The sequence below is a fragment of the Myotis daubentonii genome, chromosome 12, assembly GCF_963259705.1.
Source record: "Myotis daubentonii chromosome 12, mMyoDau2.1, whole genome shotgun sequence".
NCBI classification, from domain to species: domain Eukaryota; kingdom Metazoa; phylum Chordata; class Mammalia; order Chiroptera; family Vespertilionidae; genus Myotis; species Myotis daubentonii.
Genome location: NC_081851.1, coordinates 39,305,285 through 39,319,676, shown reverse-complemented (window position 1 = coordinate 39,319,676; position 14,392 = coordinate 39,305,285).

Below are 14,392 nucleotides of genomic sequence, written 5' to 3'. Positions count from 1 at the left end.
AAAAGATAGTGAGTGGAAGGATGAACAATCAGATGAGTAAATAAGGAGCATTCTTGGTAGATATCAATCTTCCTCTTGGAAAATTACAAATGAATTACAATTCATTGATAACGTTATAACTGAGAGCCTCCCAATTCTGGTGCTTGATGAACCTATATTATATCTGTAATTAATTTTTTTTTTAAAAAAAGGTAAGTCTTTGTAAAACTCAGAGAGCTTTACCTATATTTATCTCAAGGCTCCTTCTCCCATTCATAGAACCTAATCATTTTCAGTGTATTGTTTTTGATATTTTTCAGCAGACTACTCACAGAGGATTAAATCTGACTGTGTGTGTGTTGTGCCATTGACTGAATTCTTACACATATTTTGGCTGCATATTTGCCAAAACTGAAACATTATTTTAAATAATAATTGAGGAGCTTATCCTAGAGTTGCTAATCTATTTTTTCAAAATATCTCTGGTTTTAAAATTATGGGCATATGTATAAATATATAAAAATTATACAGAGGGGGCAAAGTAGGCTTACAGTTCATATGGAAAATAATACAATAACTAACAAATAATAATACAAGAATAAACTCTTGTGTTTCACATACTCACAATTATAAACCTACTTTTGTCCCACCCTGTACATATATAACAATTAAAACAAATCATTGTAACAATTCAACATGTATTTGTGGTTGTGAAATTTGATTGTAAAACACATATTAACATGTTTTGTAATGAATGAAGGGTTATAGGAAGGTATATTGTAAATTTACAATATTTTCCCAGATAGAACAAACTGTGTGTTTTGTTCTCTTATCTGTGTGTACCTAGACTGACCTATGGTTATTTAGACAAATTTTGAGTTATTTCTCTAGGTCGTAAATAACCAAGGCCACTAACCATTTGTAGGGCACCTGGCCACAGTCATGGGTACAGCCTCGAGACTTGAACTCACTTTTCTCAGAGCATCTCTGACTGGGGCAAATGAAATTTGAGTGAAACTCATGCCCTGGCCAATAAGAAGCAATCTCTTAGTCACCCAGCTAACATGTCAAGAATGCTTCTTTTGCCAGGGATGGGCTTGATGTATAGACCTCAGCACTGTCGACTCAGAATGCTGTGTGTGTATTCAGCACTGTGCCCCCATCTTCCCTGCCGTCAAGCATAATACATGGTGTCGAACAGGTTGGGAGGTATGGCCCTTCTGTTGCTGGGTGGCTGCCAGCCAGCTTCAGGGGGAATTCACTGACATCAGCAAAACCCTTAAGGAGAAAACATGAGAAAGCCAAAGATGAAAGAGAAATCTTTCAGGAGGATAGGAACTGTGAAGACAGGATAATGGAATTGGGGTTTTTAGCCTGAGGAAGCAAGGCCATAGGTGTCATTTAAAAAACCAAGCATAGCTCTAACCAGTTTGGCTCAGTGGATAGAGCATCAGCCTGCGGACTGAAGGGTCCCAGGTTCGATTCTGGTCAAGGGCATGTACCCTGGTTGCGGGCACATTCCCAGTAGGGAGTGTGCAGGAGGCAGCGGAATTGATTTTTCTAACTCTCTATCCCTCTCCCTTCCTCTCTGTAAAAAAATCAATAAAATATATTTTAAAAAGTATCTTGCCTTTTTTAAAAAAAAAAAAAACACCAAAAAACACACAAGCATATTGTGTCAGATAAATGATTAGTTATTCCTCTCCCATCCCCCCAAAACACACACACACACACACACACACACACACACATACATCCTGCAAAATAGATATAAATTTGAACTGGAGCAACTGGATTAGGCATTAAACAATAGAACAGAACTTTTAGGACCTGCGGTCCCCAACCAGGAGCTGCAGCAGAATCACCTGGGATTGTTTTTCAGAGGGGCCTGTGCCATCTCAGGCTCACTTTGTCAGCCCGGCTGGGGAGTCTGCATTTTGATTTGGACTCACTATTGGGAAGGCCCGTCTTCCATTTTCAATTTTTTTTTTTTAATGAAACATTTTATTATTTTTATATATTTTATTGATTTTTTTTACAGAGAGGAAGGTAGAGAGATAGAGAGTTAGAAACATCGATGAGAGAGAAACATCGATCAGCTGCCTCCTGCACATCTCCCACTGGGGATGTGCCCGCAACCCAGGTACATGCCCTTGACCGGAATCGAACCTGGGACCTTTCAGTCCACAGGCCGACGCTCTATCCACTGAGCCAAACCGGTTTCAGCAATTTTTTTTAAAAAAATTATTGATTGATTTTACAGAGAGAGAGAGAGAGAAAGAGAGAGATTTGTTGTTCTACTTATTTATGCATTCATTAGTTGATTCTTGTATGTGCCTTGACCAGGGATTGAATCCTCAATCATGGCATTTCAGGATGATGCTCCAACCAACTGAGCTAGCCAACCAGGACCCATTTTCCTTTTTTTTTTTTTTTTGGAGCCTTTGAGTTCCTTGAGAAGTCTTTCCCAGTTGACTTGGACCTAACTTCCCTATCAGCTGATCCACAGAAGATGGCTCTCTATGTATGAAAAGCACAGGATCTGGTAGTCAGGGGACACATTGTTTTCTGAAAGGCCAGCAGAGGGAGCTGCAAAACAACAGTTTTCTTCTTGTCAAATATTCCCATGATCGCAGATGTAGAAAAACAACTTTTCTCTACTAGGTTACAACTTGGAACAGATTAAACCAAGATCCTAATATCCCAGAATTTGGCATTGAGTGTGCCTGGTATTTCAATACTACGTTGCCTCCCTGAGCCAGACATGTGGTCCTTGTTTCTGAGCGATAGGGGGACAAATGTAGCACATGCCAGTCAACGTGGCCGTCTGTGTTGCCTTATGGCCCTCTTCGAGATGGAGCCAAAGAGAGCAGAATCAAATTGGATTTTAGATTACAAGGAAAAATGGCCAATACATTTCTCTTCAGATATTTTTTTCTAAGAATTTAAGGAACGGTTTACCTTAAGATAATAGTGTTATTCTTTTTGAGAGAGAGAGATGCCTTAGTGAAGAGTCTGATGACAAACCCTTCCAGTTGATCCACAAAGGAAACAGCTAATTACTCAGAACGTATAGCTTGAGGTTGATGTATGCTAGTTCTGAAAATGGGTCAAGTAGATAATTTATAAATGAAAGGGAGAACTGACCACAGAAAGGGAGGAAAAAATAAAAATTCCTCCTAGGCTTGAAAATGCAAAGAGAAGTGGAAATGGTTAAGAAAAAAAGACACAAACTTGAATTATGAAAAAAAAATGTATTGACGAATAGAATCCATTAAGCTCCTGAGCAAATGGAGTAATAACATTAATTTTGTACTAATGGCAGAACTTCAAATTATTTCCTGGGTTAGTAAGGAATGATGACTACAACCAAATGGAACATAAGTATTATTTTAATCAAAGTCCCTATTCTTCAGATAGAGAATGAATCAGACTAAAAATAGCTATAGGGCTGTTATTTATTTACAAGGGTGGGCCATGAAACACAGTTTGTTCTTATATTATTATTTATTTATTACTGTGTTATTTTCCATATGAGCAACTATAAACCTACTTTTGCCCACCCCTGTATGTCCTTATTTATTTGCTCAGAGGGGCCTCTGAAATGGGTCAGGCTTGGCTTTTCTTGTTTCTGGGCAAATAAGAGCCAGTCCAGGAGCTCTCAAGATGTTCCATCTGAAGGACACACTCAACTTTTGGTCGATAGCTCCCAGCCCAGGTGGCTCTGGACACTGCTGAACCATCCCCCTCTTTCAGGGAGATAACTCTGTTACAGAAGACTGGAGGAGAACCAAGCAATGCTAGAGAGATGGAGTTATACTTTATTATTATTATTATTATTATTATTATTATTATTATTATTATTAATTATTACGCATAGGCTGAGAGAAAACTGTATTTCAAATTCTGGCCCCAACACGGAGGAAGTTTCCCTATTTATATCTTTTTACTTCCTTTGTCTACAAAATAGGGGATTTTCTGGTCCCCTTTGCAAGTTCTTAAAGAGTCCTATGTGCTGGGGCTTTGAGACCTCAACCAAAGGCCTGGCCTGGCACCAGTGTAATGGGGCGACCCACGGAGAAGACCACCAGGAACTCAGATCAAGATTTAGGAGCCTTTATTAAGCTGGCCAGCAACTACAGTTACAGCACCTTGCCGAAGCAGAGGCTGAACTGCAGTGCCAACTAGAGGAGTTACAGTGTTTTTATTTGCAAAACCCATAAAGTTAGTTACAAAGCCTTGTTTACACAATTTGTTCCCGACACAGTACAGCATCAATCACTACAGTGACTACATTCCTATCTATGTGTTTTAGGAACAGAGAGCATAGTGTACCGTGCCTGGCTGAAGCGCCAGATATGGCTCCCAACCACTAGGGAGTTATCCGAGAAAGAAGGCCTGTGTGCTGGGAAGGAGCCATGAGACGATATCTCAAGGCCTGGCCTGGTGTCAGCACTGACAACTCTGTCTGGGGCACAGTTTACGGCCTCTCTGGAATGGGAGTAGTCTTATTTTCCTTATTATTTAAGACAGAAGCCATACTATCAGGGTTAAAATTTCAAACAGCAGTTTTTATATAAGATGGATACTTCACCAGCACTGATAACTTCGTCTGGGGAAGGTTTATGGCCTCTCTGGAATGGGAATAATCTTGTTTTCCTTATTATTTAAGCAAGCAAGCATTTACAGGAGCCAAAATAGCAGGGTTAAAATTTCAAACAGCAGTTTTTATGTTAGATGGATGTTTCATCTCCACATCAGGGAGTGACAGCTCCTTCTCAGGAGGTCAGAGCCCTCAGTCATCTGGTGAGTTCCTAGGGTTGTAATCTTTGCTCCTTGATATAAACTTGGTGGCCTTTTCTAGTTCTTATATAACTGGGTGTTAACTGGGGGTCTTGCCCTTTAAGATGTAAGTGGATTTACCTTCAACTTTCTAATAACTGGGTCCATGGAAAGTGAAAAACCAAGATTTTTGCTAAGCAACTTTAAGTTGTTTCCAAGTCTCCTCTGCCTCCTTGGCCTTCCACTTCCTCCCAGGTTGCCTTGGGTATCTGTGTCAAATGTGGAACAGGGCTGCCTTCGTTTCCACCACAAAAATCCAGGCACAGAAGGTATAAGACTCTTCACTGAACATGGTCCTAGGGAAGTGATGAAGGATGTCCAGGTGAGAGTTACAGCTTAAAATTCACCCACCAGTGGCACTCATTTCCCTTCCCTCTCCTCTCCATCAGCTGTCCCAAGGAGGTCCACAGCTCCTCCCTTCATTGGCTATGCACTTTAGCCCTTTTCTCTTAAGTCTTGGTGCTGGCCTTCACAGAGGTCTGAGGTGGTGGTGGCGGCAGTGTGAGGATGATTGGAAGTGAACTTTCCCCCTAGGTCCTTCTCAAATTATCTTTCCAAGAGGGAAGAGTGCCCTTCAGAAGACAAATTTTGCTGCAAGCAATAGGTTAATACTTGCCAACCTCAATTTCTGGTATCCTTGAAAGAATAACTATTCCTACCTACATTAAGCTCCATTAACAACCTTCATCTTGATATTAAAAACTGCTGATTTGAAAAAGGAAGAAAGTTGCAAATATTCTTTAATATAAAAACATGCACTCCAAAAGTATTCTTATTAAAGCAATAATACAGATAAAAATTCAATCAATTCAGATGAACACATAATTATAATAAAATATCTCATCAGTTTCTTTCTTCCCCCTCCTCTCACACCTGCTCCCCAGCAGTAGCCATTTTTGGCCATTTCTGCTTTTAGTTCCTCTGATGGTTACAATCAATCATAACTTCCTTGAATGAGAGGGATGACTAAGCTCTGAGCATGAGGGCGGGTCATGGGCACTGGAAGGCTTAACTTAAAGCACGTGGGCAGGAAGTCAGGTTAGAACCTCTGCCGAAAGAGGAGGGGCCCTTTCACTGTAGGTTGCCTCCTCAAATCCAGTGATTCTTAAACCAACACCATTAGCATCACCTGGGAACTTGGCAGAAATGCAAATTCTCCAGCCCCACACCTGGACTTTCTGAATCAGAACCTATGGGGGTGGTACCCAGCAATTGGTGTTTAGTAAGTTCTCTAGGCCATTGTGTTATGCACCCAAGTTTGAGGTGCACTGCTCTAAGTCAACAGAAATCCCATTCCTCTTGCCAGATTGATTTAGGGGTGGATATGTGACTGTTCTGGCTAATGAGATATAATGGGAGGTTTGTTTTGGTGGCTTCTGGGAAGTGTTTTTGCTCTTCAAAGAGATAAATGAAAGAGTGGGGAGACCAACTCAGTCCTTCCACCAGATGGTGTGTGTCTAGGTGAGATGGATGAACTGCTGCTGACTACTTATGGTAGTGGGGTGAGTTGACACACTGAGCAGGGTGGAGCTGAAAAGCATATACACTGAGTGGCCATTATTATGACCGGCCAGATTATTATGACCACCCCATCAGTACTTCATTGACACTTCCAAAAATACTGAATATTGAAAACTTCCTAAGCAAATACTCTCAAGGTTTTATTATTATTATTATTATTATTTGCATAACTAATTCACTTCATTGTACTGATGGGGTGGTCATAATAATCTGGCCACTCTGTAGATCTAGACTCATAATGGTATCCTAGAGCCCTGACATTAACCATCTTGCAATCATCCTATATGGACATCTTGTGGGAATGGGTGAGGAGAGGGGACAGGAGAATGAACCTACTCCATTTATTCCACGGTACCTGCCATCCCCAAGTCCAGACCCCTGTTCTGTTGCAGCCTCCACTTGGGCATGTTCTGAGCTGATGTCCTTTCTGTGAATGTGTATCTCTCACTGGCTTCCAGAGATTCATGGAATCCTTAGCCTGCTGATCATCTCATATGCCCTCCACTTACTGTCATTTAGAAGGGACTTGGGAAGGGCAGAGAGAGAAAAGAGTATGCTTAGTTTGCCAACATTAATCAAAAGGCCCAGTTTGTTTGTTTGATGTAATCTTGAGGTAGCACTTTCATTGGTGAGAAACCACTATGGGATCTCTAAGGAAATCTCAGATAGGCATCTGTATTCTACTTTATAGACTTATATGGCCTAAACTTTCTTCAACCTGATGTGGTTTTGCCACAACTCATATGTCTATTTACTCTTTATTCCTGGTTGAACAATACAAGATTCTCAAAATGTCAGAATGTGACATTCTGTTTGTTTAGAAGGATTTGTTTTATGTGTATTCTTAATATTTCTCTTATAGTTAACTAGATATTAAACTCTCAGTCCTGTGCTGAAGCTCATCAGGGACACCCCCTCCCCCTTTAAGGGGCAACAACATGGCAGAGGCATCACAACGTTGTTTAGAATGCTGAGGCTTTTACTGGCTCTAAAATTGAATCAATTCACTCCTCTCTTTGTGAGTTTCAGAATCTTCCTTTGCAAAAGATGGGGATTAATGACAGCCTCTGACAGGTTTGTGGCGCTGAGTCTTGAAGTATGTAACAACATGAGTGTCTAAAAATAAGCCAGAGGTCTGAAGAGGAAGCCAGTGCACCATCACCACCATTGAGAGAGGCGACAACTGCTTGACCTTTTACATTTTCACTTATGAAGTAGATGCTTATCACTATAGCTTTTCTTGGCTAAATCTTACCTGTAATGCACTGCAGGAAAGCCTTTGTTTTTTTAAATTAATTGAAATTTTTTTGGGGTTTAATTTCAGAGAGGAAGAGAGAGGGAGAGAGAGATAGAAACATCAATGATGAGAGAAAATCATTGATTGTCTGCATTTTGGGTACTCCACACTGGGAATCAAGCCTGCTACCTGGGCATGTGCCCCAACTGGAGGTCAAACTGTGACCTCCTGGTTCATAGGTCGATGCTCAACCACTGAGCCACACTGGCTAGGCAAAGTCTTTGTTTATTGAAAGTGGGAGGGAAATAAAAACCTAAAGGCATGTTTTAAAGTGTTTTAAGTGTTGAGATTTTTAGAACACCCCCTCCATTCCCTTACCCACATGTGACTTGACATATTTTAGTGCTATTCATTTATTCTCTCTTTCCTAAGCCATTGACTTAATTTTCATAAAACAGCTTTGTGTTTTTCTCTGCACTCATATTTCATTGGTTTAAGTAATTGACTTCATCATATAATTGGAATAGTAAATACAGCTCTTATTCCCTTGGGAAGCATTCTCTTGGGAATAGATCCAACTGTGTTAACTCACTTGCCGAGAGTTAGAAGTAAAAGTCGTCATGAGCGCTCAGTGGACCCCGGGCACCCATCAGGAAGCTTTACAGAGGAAGGCACAGAGTAAGGAAGTGAGTTCAAGGCAGGTCCAGAAAGGAGCCTCTTGTGTGCCAATCAAATACATTCCCTTCAAAGTGGTTTTCTACAGCCTGACTACTCAAAGTGTGGCGTGGGGACCAGCAGCATCGCCTGGAACATGCTAGAAATGCAGCATCTCAGGCCTCACCAAGGACCTCCTGAATCAGGATATTCATTTTAACAAGAACTCCAATGATTCAAAATCATAGCAAAGCCTGCAGATCACTGCTTTAGGTGTACTTTAGGGCCTCTGTTCTTTCCACTATACACACTTTTTCTTCGTGGGCTCATCAAATTTTGAACTTGGTACAAAATAGGTATAGCATAAATATGTGATAATCTTGCTCTGAAAAAATGAGAACTGTTGTTTTGTTGGAAATTGCATCCAGAGTCAGCTCATGGGTCACCCAAGAAAATCAGTTTCATAATCTTTGTAAGCATTTCTGCTTGCCGCTATAATAAGTTACCACAACCCAGTGGCTTAAGAAAACACAGATTGACTCTCAGATAATACTGGAGGTCACAACTCCAAGTTTGTCTCCTTGGGGTAAAGTCAAGGTGTCCGCAGTGCTGCTTCCCTCTGAGTCTCTGAGGGAGGATCTACTTGCTGTCTCCTCCAGCTTCTGGAGGACAGGCACACCCCTTGCCCATGGACCCTTTTCTCGGACCACTCTCACCTGTGCTTCTGTGCTCACGGCCACCTCCCCTGCCTCCCTCTCACATGTGAGTACACTGGGCCCAGCTGGGTAATCCAGGATGGTGTCTTCATCTCAAGATCCTTGGCTTAATCACACCTGCAAAATCCTCATACCATGGAGAGTAACACATTCTAGGTTCCAGGGATTGGAATGTGGACATCTTTGGGGAGCCATTATTCTCACAACAACCTTGTCAGTTATTGTTTTAAGGGAATGTAGCATTATTATCATTACTATTTAACCATGTCTGTTATGTCCCAGGAAATTTACATACATGAAACCTAATCCTCACAGAAAAAGCCCACAGTAGATCTTATTCTCCTGTCCCTGTGGATGAGAAGCCCGGGGTTCAGAAATCACAGGGGTTGGCACCCTGACTCTCATGCATCCAGGTTTACTGAGTACCTCTTGGTACCTGGCTCATGTCATCAACATAATCACCTGATTTATTCGCCAAATCAGGACGAGCGACATCAGACAGTCCAGAGTTGTCCCCTCACTGTTCTGCCCACGGATCTAAAGCCCATGCTTATTTTGAGAAGGAACTTTTGAATGTTATGCAAATACCAGAGTGATGGTTTTGCTCGACCAAAGCCCTAGCAGCTTCCTGTGCGCGATCAGCCGACTGATCAGGACTCATTTCTAGAAATCACACACCCAGATGGGAAGGTCCCCGTCTTTAGGAATCACAGGAATCAGACATAAATGCTGCCCCTTGGCAGGGGGCGGTGTCAGCCTCGTCACTCTGATGAGCTGCCCTGATAAACTGTGGCTCAGACTTTTGGTGGGGCAGAGGAGTGAAGCTGGGGCAGAACAGAGATTGCAAACATGGAGACATTTCAAACAGGTTTTTACAAAAATAGCTCCTGTACTTGCTCTGGAAGCTTTTCGAGGGGCAGAGATCAAGTTCCCCTCCATTATGTGGCTATAATCACTTTGTTACTGGAATCATTCAAAAGGGCAAGTTCTTTGTGCATAGAACCACAGTCCGATCTCAGCATTTTCAACCTCCCAGATTCAAATGTCCCTTAGTAAGGTAAGCAACATCTGTGTGATTTAAATTTATAAGCTATTTTCAATATACTCCCCACCTCCAGATATTTTGGAATATTTGAAGGTGACCCTAATAGACTCCCCTGCTTAACCAATATTATCTTTCAAAACTGAAGCAAGTTTTTATAGAAATCCACAGATGTGATTGGGTGGGGAAACACTTAAGACACCCCCAGAATTCAAAGCCCCATTACATCCTCATTCTTTTTTCCAGCCCCATGTGCCTGGAAGCACACGTGAAATTTCTTGGGGATAAGAAGTTTTAATAACTAATACCAACTCTACTTTAACATTGGAGATAGTCCTGTTTCAAATGAAAATGTGCACACTTTAAAATTTCCCTGGCTACTTAAAATTTTATAGACAAAGCTTTTTTAAAATAACAGATAAAACAAATTGTTTATGAAATGGGCCCAAACCTGAGCTTTTGGCTGTCAAAACTAACAATCGAAAATGAATTCATTGCTTTATTTTGAATGTTATACTTTATGTTAAGGATTATGTTGTATATTTTCTGACGAAGGTTTACAACAACACATGGACAAAATATAGATTTCTGACCAACCCTCTAGGCATATTTCCTCTCCTATACTTGCCTCAGTTTGCTTATCTGTAAAATGGGATAAATAATATCTGTCCTATTTACATACAGGGTTATGATGAAAATCATGAAGGGAAAATAAATTTGCAGTGGGTATGAAAGTCCAGTGTTCTCTCTGCCAACGTGTGGAATGGGTTTAAAATGAAGTTCACAGGCACTAATGCTTCCCTTCCCCCAGCAGGGTTTGGCTGTTCCGTGTGTAATTACTCAATGTGAACTGTGGGTTTCATATCACCTGCAAAATCAGCTGCCTCTGTCACTTCTCGTTCGGGCAGTGCCCTGCTGAGCACCTCGTGATCTCAGGAGCGTAGACGCTGGCTGGCGGCGCAGTCCAGGTTTGGCTTAAAAACACAGTCCTTGAACTGTTGGGTTAGATTTCCTCGCAGCAAAACCCCAGGTAGACAGAAGATTACACGTTGCCTTTCTGCCACTTGGATCCCTTTCCTTTCTCTGGGTGTCGCTACCACTGCCTACAACACCACTTCCTTGCCTCCAGTTTGTCCAGCCACACCGATCAAATTGGGTGTGTCATTGTTTGCACATGTGCTGGGCAGGCCCCAACGGGCTCTCGAAACCACACCACTGGTTTGTGGTCCAGAAGTAGCATCTCAGCACTGCAGTGCTTTGTGGACAGACAGCTCCCTTTCATAACCTCTCTGGGCCCCAACCCAATCGGCCCCAGCGGGCTTTGCAGCTTGATAGGCCTCTTAACCAAGAACAGCAGGACCCTCCTGGTCCCCAGGTTGGCGCCAAAACAGCATCTATCACCTTGTTAGCTACTAGCTTCCTTTCTTATTAAGTCCCAGGAAATGGAGCTTGGAGGGCTCTGAAGGACACGTTATTTCAGCCAAAAGAAATTATTGTCTTCTCTAACATTGTTTAAGAACTTGCCACATGCCAGACACTGATGTGAGTGTTTTTTGGTGTATTATCTCATCAGCTCTATGAGGTAGGCATAGTAATTACCCACATTTTGCATATGAGAGAAGTAGAGCTGAGAGATGTTAATCAACATGCCCCTGGGCAGCTGAGGAAGCAGGATTCAAACCAGCACTGTGGCTGCTGGCAAGGCGCGGGAGCAGGATGGTCAGCCAGAGGGAGGGGTGTTCTGGTGGACTTGCTCATGTTGAGCTCTGGGCAGCCTGCCCAGACCTGTAGACCTACTGTGGGACCAACTGTGAAACAGAACACCCATAAACTACCCGAAAACCTGGAGAGACCTTTGGAAAACTATAGGAATAGGCTACATTTATTGGGCACCTCCTAGTGGCAGATGCTAATAGTTGGGACAGAGTAAGAAAGGGCAGATGGAAACCTAAGCAGTTATGAGAAGGAGGGTGGGCCATCAGAGCATGGTCAAGGCAGGAGAAGGGCAACAAGGGCTTCCTGCTAGCTCTGGGGCTCCCTCTAGGGATCAGTGAGCAAACTCCTACTCCCTACTGGGTTCTGAGGAGTTGGAGAAAGAAAAAGACACTGAATCTTGTCATCTTGACCATTTCAATCCAGCTTTGGGGTCTTGTGTGAGCGGAGTGCTTGGGAAATGCTGATATGGAGGGACTCCCTGAGGGGGGCAATCATGAGGCCCAGGATCCTTTGCTCTGGGGAGACTCCTGATCCTGGAGGGTGGAGACATGATGATGGGGGAGGAGTTACCCTGCCAAGCCCTGCTTACCTGGCCTGCTGGCTTGGTTGTCCTGCAAGTGGCTCTGACTGTCCTGGGGGTTAGTGCTCATAGCTGCAGGACACTTTAAAAGGTATTTTTTAAAAGGGCTTGAGGGAAGGGAAGAGGGTGGAGACAGGCCCCCTCACTGCCTATAGGCAGTCCGTCTAGGATGGACAGATTGGACATACAGACATGTCTTGGCGATTTTACTAACACGCTTTCTGGTCCTGAAGGTCACATATGATGGCAAGACGGAGCCCCCCAGAGTTATTGCTCTAAAGAGATGAGTAAATAATTTAGCTCACTTTGGAAGGAAAGAAAAAGCCCAATTGGTTGGGCTTGGACAAGTTCGACACTGGGAAGTGGGAGGGGTGGGGTAAATAATCTCCCTCTTCTCACGTCAGATACAGCAGAGCTGATGACGAGCCTCTGGGGTGGCCGGGCAGAACTTTAGCTGAGCAAGACCATCTGCTGAGTGACCTGAGGACTTCTCTGGGTGGCTGAGAATCCGGTTTCCCTTCTTCCAGCGAGAAAGGTTGAAATTCTTCTGGACTCAGCTTCTCACTGGACTGGGGCCCCCAGCTCTCCAGGTGTGAGAGAGCTGGTATTTCCCCGACTCCCATAAACATCTGGCCTGTAATTCAGTCCCTTTGACATCTGAGCCTGTGATGTTCATTTCTCCTGGGCAAATCTCTCTCGTACGGGTCCCATAGAAAGAAGAACAACCTTTGGCAGCCGCCCCAATTGGGGCCAGCCCCACAGTGTGTAATCTCTTCGAGATGCTGAGAGAATGGGGGCCTGGGCGCTGGGGCACTCTTCAGGTTATTACCAACTGCACTGGCAGATGTTCTTCCTGAACCACTTTGGGGATCCAAAAAAGTGTAAGGTCAAAGAAATGTCTTTTTAAATGATCTAAAATGCCCATTCAGTAGACCTCAGCCCTGAACACCAGACTCATATCCAACTGTCCCCTGGACCATCCCCACTTCGATGTCTATGGGACATCTTTACCCACGAAGTTCTCACCCCCACCCCCTCTCCCCAGACCGCTCCTTCCCAGTCTTTCCCATCTCAGCAAGTGGGAATCCATTGTTCCATTTTCTCAGGCCATGATCCTTGGAGTTTCAGTTTCTCTCACATCCCATCAATCCAATCTGTTAACAGAGTGGAAAGGATTGATCCGGGATCTCAGCACTGCTCACCAACGCGCTGACTACCACCAGAGCCTGTGCCAGTCCTTGTGGTGTTGCTTTTGTAAAATTCAGAAAAACATCACCCTGGTGATTCATGGGTACTCAGAGCCTTTGTGCAGAAAGAAGTGCCCCTTCCTCTGGAGGCACGGGGCCCCACATCAGGCTCTGGGCCCTGGCTGGGTTCCGGCCTCCCCCCAATGGCACAACCATGGGTGGTGGTGGTCTGCTGGCTGGTCCACATGGTGCAGACCCACCATCCTCTCTCACATGCCCCGAAGCTTCTGAGGTCCCTGCTCCTGCTTTTGCCCTCCTACCTTTCAGACTATTCCCCCTTTTTGCTTCCTCCCTCCCTGCTTTATCAGGGACCTCTCATTTCATCTCTGGCCCTTGACACGGGTGCCAGAGCGATCTTTTAAAAGGACAAGTCACTCCTCTGCTCAAAACCCGAAGTAGAACCCCAAGTCCTGGACAGGTCCCAGAAAGCCCTGTACAGTTTGTCCCCTGTAACATCATCAACTCTGTCCCCAGCGACCGCCTTCTTCTTCGTTTTGCTCCAGGCATACAATCTCCTTGCTGTCTATGGTTGTACTTGTTTTGCTCCTACTGCTCATGGGGCTCTGGAACTCTCTCTCCCTTTTGCTGAAAGGCTCTTCCACAGATATTTCCCTGGTTCATCCCCACTTTCTCAAGGTCTTTCCTCAAATGTCGCACCATTGAACTATTTATATGTGCAGCCACCCCTCCTAAATCCCAAAACGTCTTCCCCCTTCCCACAGCACTTTCACTTCCTCCACAGCACTCACCACCATTGAACATATCATACTTATTTTACATATTTATTGCATTTATGTCTGTCCCTTCTCAACAGAATAATTCTCATAAAAGAAGGAATTTGTGTCTGTCTTGCTTTTG